General features: G+C 39.6%; 1 long non-coding RNA gene across 1 annotated transcript; it reads right to left on the bottom strand.

Annotated features, from left to right (window-relative positions):
* Positions 1 to 1077: 1077 nt before the first annotated feature.
* LOC136446531 (uncharacterized) lies at positions 1078 to 2932 on the bottom strand. The gene is made up of 2 exons (XR_010757586.1): positions 2817 to 2932; positions 1078 to 1942 (listed from the first exon to the last, which is right to left on the bottom strand). It is a non-coding gene; the product is annotated as an uncharacterized lncRNA (long non-coding RNA).
* Between the last annotated feature and the right edge of the window lie 5357 nt (positions 2933 to 8289).

The following is an 8289-nucleotide window of genomic DNA, read 5'->3' as shown; positions in this document are numbered from 1 at the left end:
GCTATGGGGAAGCTCCTCCCACAAGAACATAGCACATCCCTGAAGATTCTCTTGCTAATGAATCAAGGATATATTGTTTTCATCACATCATACACACACATGTATTATATTGAAGAAAATGACCTGTTAACAAGCTTCATTAATGTCCTGTTTCAGAACTTGGCTACTACCACGAAGTTTCTCTTTTCATCATTTATCCAATGGTCTCAAAATGATACATACAGACTTTTGAACTGTAAATTACTTATTAAGTGTTCTGAATCGCTAAAAGTGTTCTTATTTTCATTGGAGTACTGGTTCATCTGTTTGAGTTGAGAGCATTGTGTGTGTTCTTTTCAAAAATCTAAAAATTGTGATTCATATTCCCATTTTCCCAACTATTTTGTATAAACTTTAACCTTCAATTTCAATGCAATGATTGATTAACTACTGCTGTTATTACTATTGATGCTTGTTTTTTTTTTAACTTTGTGCCTGTTATTGTTTAAAGATTTGATTCGTATTGACAAGGAGTTTTTATTAAACCTCCTTGGTTTTGATACTGAGAAGTTGTTCTTGTGTGGCTGTAAGATAACCATGTCCTCATGTGAATCAAAATAAAACAATAGTAGCACTATAGTCACATAATGGAAACATTCATTGGTGATTTTACAGACGGCCAGCCTGAAACCAAGATACCATAACAAGTGCCTCATGATACTGTAAAAACAAGGGGGTAGGTCACTAGGTGAGCTAAAATTTTAGAAATGGTTTTAACTTCGCGCTTAAGAGTTCACCTAAAAAACAGCAAAGGCAGGGCGCAAGTCTCTATTCAACATTGCCTGCTCAGGAATAAAGCGCATACATCTTATGATTATGATGCTTGTGCATTTAATTACTTTTAAACCACCTTGGCCATTGCGCAGAACATAGCGCCAACCCTAATGAAAAAATTTCATGTCACCTCAGAGGATTTCTTGTTTATCGTGTGACAAGTGACAAGAGATAGTATCAATGATATTTCTAGGAAGCCGAGATCGTATGCAGTGACAGGCAGTTGTAATTCTCGGGGGTTTGAAAGCACCAAGCGGAGCCATGTTCATGTCGGTTAAGGAATGTGTTAACTCAGACGTTTGGTTGGCTACACTGATGGAACATCAAAAAATAAAATGCAGATTGGCAGTCCGTTACAAGTGGACGCACTCTGATACAGAACTAAGTTGCAGAGATATAGCAACTTCAACAGATACATACTTTGTACATGCTGTATAATATCCGTTTTTCTATCGTGTTACGGTAGGCACAGCTGGACGTTGTGTAGAACTGTGTCTAGATGAGAATACTGAACAGGAAGGTCTTTTTCTTTACTTAGGTTTACTGTAGATGATGACTGGCAGATAGGTTGGGTGGGGTAAGCAACAAAACTGATAACGGGAAGTTCAAGTCAACAGAGCAGGATCAACCATTTGCAAGAAACAGTTGGCCCCCGAAGACTACAAGTTAACAGTACATACAACAGGAACAGCCTAGGGCAATGTTTCTTTTCATGTGGGTCATCTACAGAGGTTGACACCAGGAACAAGAGCAAAATGGATGATACCTTATTTGAGGCTTTGGCATCCAGCAAACTCATCTAACTAAGCCGAACAAGCCCCCACTGAGCCAGAGGCACAGTCCCCGAAGTCTGGGTTTCCAAGAGGCTTGACAGCTGTAATACTGATATACCTGACTAACACACACTGAGTAAGCTGGATGTCTCGCCGTAGCCAATACATATTTGCTCTGTCACCTATGTGTAAATTTTGATGTGTTTGGAAATTTCATTGGAGCAGCTTCTGTTGTTCAACGGGCTGGGTGTGTTGTTTCAGCAATCTTCTGTAGATATTGGGATGATTTGCCACAGTTGAAATGAACACTCAGACATCATATCTGTGATGTCACAATCCTTTCTGGCTGCGTAGACCTGTGGGAAAGAAATACACATAGGCTTAAATACAATAATGTCCTTGATACAACATATTTTATTCAATTATTGAACACACATGTATCTTTGTGTAACTGCAACAAATACACTAATCACTTTTTAATTTGCATGATATTTTTGGGTTGAAAAACAAAAAGCTACCCAATTTTTCACACTCGTGTAGATTCCATTAGGTTATCATTGTTTATATTTTGTGCATGCAGCTCAAATCTAACAACTGTGTACATAATTAAGGATGGCACATACAAGGCTGTAAGTCGGTTACATTTTCAATTCAAGAATACGAAGGTAAAACACCCAGGACCCCAGGTACTTTCTTTGGTACTTGTGCCCTTCCATATAATGTGCTTTTGCCCCTTCGCCCACTAACGAGGTTTCCAGTACAGTATCATAATTCAGTGCGCTGCAGCCGACCAATGATGATTAATTCAGTGCACACAAAGAACCCGAATGGCCAGACCACGCCACCCCGGTCCTTTATTCTCAGACTACAGAACTCGGCAACAGAAACTGGCATTTACACGCACAAAAAGCACAGAAATATCGTCTACAGACTCCAGGTTCCGCACACACAAATACAATGATTACATTCTCCCGGCATTGGCGAGAATTTCGGTAAAACTTCAGTTTTCCCCGACAACGTCAGAAAATGTCTCCCACATACGGCCGCCATGACCCGGCCCTCACGAAATCAAATATTCAACAACACCAGTTACAACCTCGAACCTCAATGTTCTTACTCATTACTAAAACAGCCATACTACGAGGTAATCGGGAAGGGTTTTGTGGCAGAAAATAAGGCAAAACACTAAAACCCTTTCTGTTACTACAACTTACAAGCACACATCCTCACCTCACAATGGCCGCCCTGTTCTGAGTAAATTCCACGCCACACAGGACCGACGCACTTCTTTTGTATCCGTGCGCGTACACATCTGGAAAGCTTCTAAGATCCATATGAAAGACTTTTTGACAGCTTACACAATTAGAAAATTATACCTGCCAGTACGAAAGCAATTAAAGCCAATATCACAGTCGAGACTAGCCACATATTACTAAGACGTTCCCTGTTTGGCCGCACTATTTTATGGCGGCACATGTGTACGCTCTGTCCGTGGAGGGTATTTGGTGGCGGCTGGATGATGACGTAAGTAGTTCTGGAGGCTTACTTGGGGGTTTTCGACATGCCGTTCTTTAAAATTACACAAAACCGTAATATCAAGCCGTGTATGTCAAAGAGGCTTGTCCCTATTGAGGCCCGCCCCTGCAACCCCTAAAGTGATTATCGTATGACGCAAAATTTTCAGGGGATGATTTATGATGAAGTCATGATTATAATAACCTTATAACACGAAAAAAACATAATAGACTAAAACGTTCACTCTAGTGTGTGTTTTTTATGAAGCAAATACAAGTTAGTGACGAAATTCAAGGGAAAATACGTTATGAAATTGAGGCCAAATAAAAAATTATGGCAATTAAAAATTATTGCAATACATAGCGAAGGTGTCTGGGTTGAGCTTACTTCATTGTAAGGAAAATACCTACGTAGCACTCTAAGTTCTGCCATAATATTTGTTCACAACGCACTTAGAAATTAGAAATGCGTCTATCAAGCAGATATAGAAAGGCACCATAACTTGACGAGTTCCAAGCAGAGATCGAAAGACCGGAGTACACTCCCGGTGTACACTCCCGGTGTAGTGTCTTTCTCTGCCATTTTTGGATGGGTGGAACGAGAATCTAGGCCAGAAGTTTAGAAATTCGGTTTGCTGGGGCTCCTACGATCGTTTTGGTTGTTATTCTAAAACGTGACCTTACAATTGATTAATTCAATCATAATGGGAGAGCCCTGAACTATGCCAGACTTATGTAAAACAAGTGAGAACTTGACTTTGGGGTATATTTATAAGTAAAGTAGACTTTTCAATTTTAAGTTTAGCTTACCTTTAAACCTAAACATGGGATTAACATGTATGTTTTTATCTTTTAGCAAAATCATCGAGTACTACAGGGGGTTAGGGTCGCCTGTATGAATGTGTTTGTTTTATGGACGCCTCTAAGCTTTTACAGACTATTATTACTAAAACAAACTTCACCCTATCTGGTACACAGAGCGATATTTTCTATGTACTGTTGTCATGTCCGACTCCTATATCCATGTACATAGGTCAATTTCTCCATAAATCATTCGAAAAGCGAGACAGAATTACCCATACATGATTATATATTGTAACAAATACACTGGTTTCGAAAATATTTTGTACTTAGAATTGTAGGATAGATTAGCCTTGTAGTATTGTTGATTTCATGCCATACATTGTACCATGTACGATTGTTGAGCAATAAAGTTCACTTCACTTCACTTCTAAGGCCTTTGATCGCGTCAACCAATATTGTTTAAAAAAATGCTTGACAGAAATGTCTCTTTGTACATTGTCACAATTGAAATCGGTAGTAGGGGTTGGGTAGGTGGCGTGAACACCTCGAAGCTAAAATCACTGTGTGTTGTTAGCCACACGGACAAGAAAGTACGTCACATGAAAAGCAGACTGGAAAAATGTGAAATCTGTGCCTCATGTGTCCATGTGTCATATACTGTGCTCGGAATGTTGACTGGGAAAAACCCACGGGATTGTTCTCAATTTAATAGTACGCGTACGGTAACGTACATAAAAGTGTGCAATAGTCAACCAGCGCAATATGTTTGTGTGTAGTTTACCTGTATCAATCATAAATGTTTAGAGAATCTTTTTTGCCTCTAGTTTTAGTACCTGGGCAGTCCAACGCACACGATTTACTTGCGCCCCATAGGTGTCCTAACACAGACAATGTACTCTCCAAGCAGATGTAAGATTCGGGGTATTTTCGACGTATTTTCGCGGCCGGTATTTTATACGTCTTTTCGGTATTTAGTTGGGTCTCCCTCCTCTCCCAAACTAAAAACGGATACGAAGTATAAAATTCCGCGAAAATACGTCGAAAATACCCCGGATCTTATCTCCGCTTGGAGACTAGTATTGCGGCCAATTGTTTGGCTCTCAAATCTGGAATTGTTAGCTCCGGTGTACTTTCTAGATGCCTTGTTGTTTACAATAATTGTTTCCGAATGATTGTGAACTTTGGCCACGGCGGTGCAGCGCAAGTGCAATGTTTGTATACTACTCAAAAGACACATTTGAATCAAGGCCAAGGAGGATATATATACATGTTGTTCTTTCTTAAACAGATTACTCTCCTCAAATAACTGTATCATAAAACGCTTGTTGAAATCGGACGCCTACTACAGCAACTCGTTTTTCCGCAACACCTATGGCTTACTGCATGTTCATTAAGTTTATCAATATGTATTTTGTCTGTCCTTTGGTGTAAATGTTAAGCTTGTAACTCTTTTAAATGTATAATGGTTCTATGTTGTTTTTTATACCTGAAATAAAGAATAAATGAAAAATGTTGACAGGTCGGAGTACGGATGCTAAAGAAGGGGGTATGGACGTAACAGATGGGCTACAGACGCTACAGGTGGGTTACGGACGCTACAGGTGGGAGTACGGATGCTACAGTTGGGGGTATAGACGCTAAAGGTGGGTCCAAAGGTGGATACTACAGGCGGGAATACGTACGCTACGGGCGGGGAACAGAAGCTACAGGTTTGGCTACGGACGCTACAGCTTGGCTTGTATTTGAGGAAATGAAATCACTTTACTTTCTCATTCATGGTTAGGAAGTAATAGCTGACCAAAGTTACGCCCCCCACCCCATACTTATAAAGCATTATAGACCAATTCAGTGCTCCGGTCTAAAATTCAATCTCTTTATCAGAATGTTCAAACTTTACATTCAAACGATAAAGCACTTGGCGGGTATTTGAGGAAATGAAATCACTTTACTCACTCATTCATGGTTAGGGAGTAATAGCTGACCAAAGTTAAGCCCCCCACCCCATACTTATAAAGCATTATAGACCAATTCAGTGCTCCGGTCTAAAATTCAATCTCTTTATCAGAATGTTCAAACTTTACATTCAAACGATAGGGCACTTGGTGGGTATTTGAGGAAATGAAATCACTTTACTTTTTCATTCATGGTTAGGAAGTAATAGCTGACCAAAGTTACGCCCCCCACCCCATACTTATAAAGCATTATAGACCAATTCAGTGCTCCGGTCTAAAATTCAATCTCTTTATCAGAATGTTCAAACTTTACATTCAAACGATAGGGCACTTGGCGGGTATTTGAGAAAATGAAATCACTTTACTTTCTCATTCATGCTTAGGGAGTAATAGCTGACCAAAGTTACGCCCCCCACCCCATACTTATAAAGCATTATAGACCAATTCAGTGCTCCGGTCTAAAATTCAATCTCTTTATCAGAATGTTCAAACTTTACATTCAAACGATAGGGCACTTGGCGGGTATTTGAGGAAATGAAATCACTTTACTTTCTCATTCATGCTTAGGGAGTAATAGCTGACCAAAGTTACGCCCCCCACCCCATACTTATAAAGCATTATAGACCAATTCAGTGCTCCGGTCTAAAATTCAATCTCTTTATCAGAATGTTCAAACTTTACATTCAAACGATAGGGCACTTGGCGGGTATTTGAGGAAATAAAATCACTTTACTTTCTCATTCATGGTTAGGGAGTAATAGCTGGCCAAAGTTACGCCCCCCACCCCATACTTATAAAGCATTATAGACCAATTCAGTGCTCCGGTCTAAAATTCAATCTCTTTATCAGAACGTTCAAACTTTACATTCAAACGATAGGGCACTTGGCGGGTATTTGAGGAAATGAAATCACTTTACTTTCTCATTCATGGTTAGGGAGTAATAGCTGACCAAAGTTACGCCCCCCACCCCATACTTATAAAGCATTATAGACCAATTCAGTGCTCCGGTCTAAAATTCAATCTCTTTATCAGAATGTTCAAACTTTACATTCAAACGATAGGGCACTTGGCGGGTATTTGAGGAAATGAAATCACTTTACTTTCTCATTCATGGTTAGGAAGTAATAGCTGACCAAAGTTACGCCCCCCACCCCATACTTATAAAGCATTATAGACCAATTCAGTGCTCCGGTCTAAAATTCAATCTCTTTATCAGAATGTTCAAACTTTACATTCAAACGATAGGGCACTTGGCGGGTATTTGAGAAAATGAAATCACTTAACTTTCTCATTCATGGTTAGGAAGTAATAGCTGACCAAAGTTACGCCCCCCACCCCATACTTATAAAGCATTATAGACCAATTCAGTGCTCCGGTCTAAAATTCAATCTCTTTATCAGAATGTTCAAACTTTACATTCAAACGATAGGGCACTTGGTGGGTATTTGAGGAAATGAAATCACTTTACTTTCTCATTCATGGTTAGGAAGTAATAGCTGACCAAAGTTACGCCCCCCACCCCATACTTATAAAGCATTATAGACCAATTCCGTGCTCCGGTCTAAAATTCAATCTCTTAATCAGAATGTCCAAACTGTACATTCAAACGATAAAGCACTTGGCGAGTATTTGAGGAAATGAAATCATTTTACTTTCTCATTCATGGTTAGGGAGTAATAGCTGACCAAAGTTACGCCCCCCCCCCCCCCCCCACCCCATACTTATAAAGCATTATAGACCAATTCAGTGCTCCGGTCTTAAAATTCAATCTCTTTATCAGAACGTTCAAACTTTACATTCAAACGATAGGGCACTTGGCGGGTATTTGAGGAAATGAAATCACTTTACTTTCTCATTCATGGTTAGGGAGTAATAGCTGACCAAAGTTACGCCCCCCACCCCATACTTATAAAGCATTATAGACCAATTCAGTGCTCCGGTCTAACATTCAATCTCTTAATCAGAATGTTCAAACTGTACATTCAAACGATAAAGCACTTGGCGGGTATTTGAGGAAATGAAATCACTTTACTCACTCATTCATGGTTAGGGAGTAATAGCTGACCAAAGTTACGCCCCCACCCCATACTTATAAAGCATTATAGACCAATTCAGTGCTCCGGTCTAAAATTCAATCTCTTTATCAGAATGTTGAAACTTTACATTCAAACGATAGGGCACTTGGCGGGTATTTGAGGAAATGAAATCACTTTACTTTCTCATTCATGGTTAGGGAGTAATAGCTTGCCAAAGTTACGCCCCCCACCCCATACTTATAAAGCATTATAGACCAATTCAGTGCTCCGGTCTAAAATTCAATCTCTTTATCAGAATGTTCAAACTTTACATTCAAACGATAGGGCACTTGGCGGTTATTTGAGGAAATGAAATCACTTTACTTTCTCATTCATGGTTAGGGAGTAATAGCTGAC

Source organism: Branchiostoma lanceolatum, chromosome 12 (assembly GCF_035083965.1).
Source record: "Branchiostoma lanceolatum isolate klBraLanc5 chromosome 12, klBraLanc5.hap2, whole genome shotgun sequence".
Taxonomy (NCBI): Eukaryota; Metazoa; Chordata; class Leptocardii; order Amphioxiformes; family Branchiostomatidae; genus Branchiostoma; species Branchiostoma lanceolatum.
Note: the sequence above shows the minus strand (reverse complement) of the source record. Positions and strands in the feature narration are given on the sequence as shown.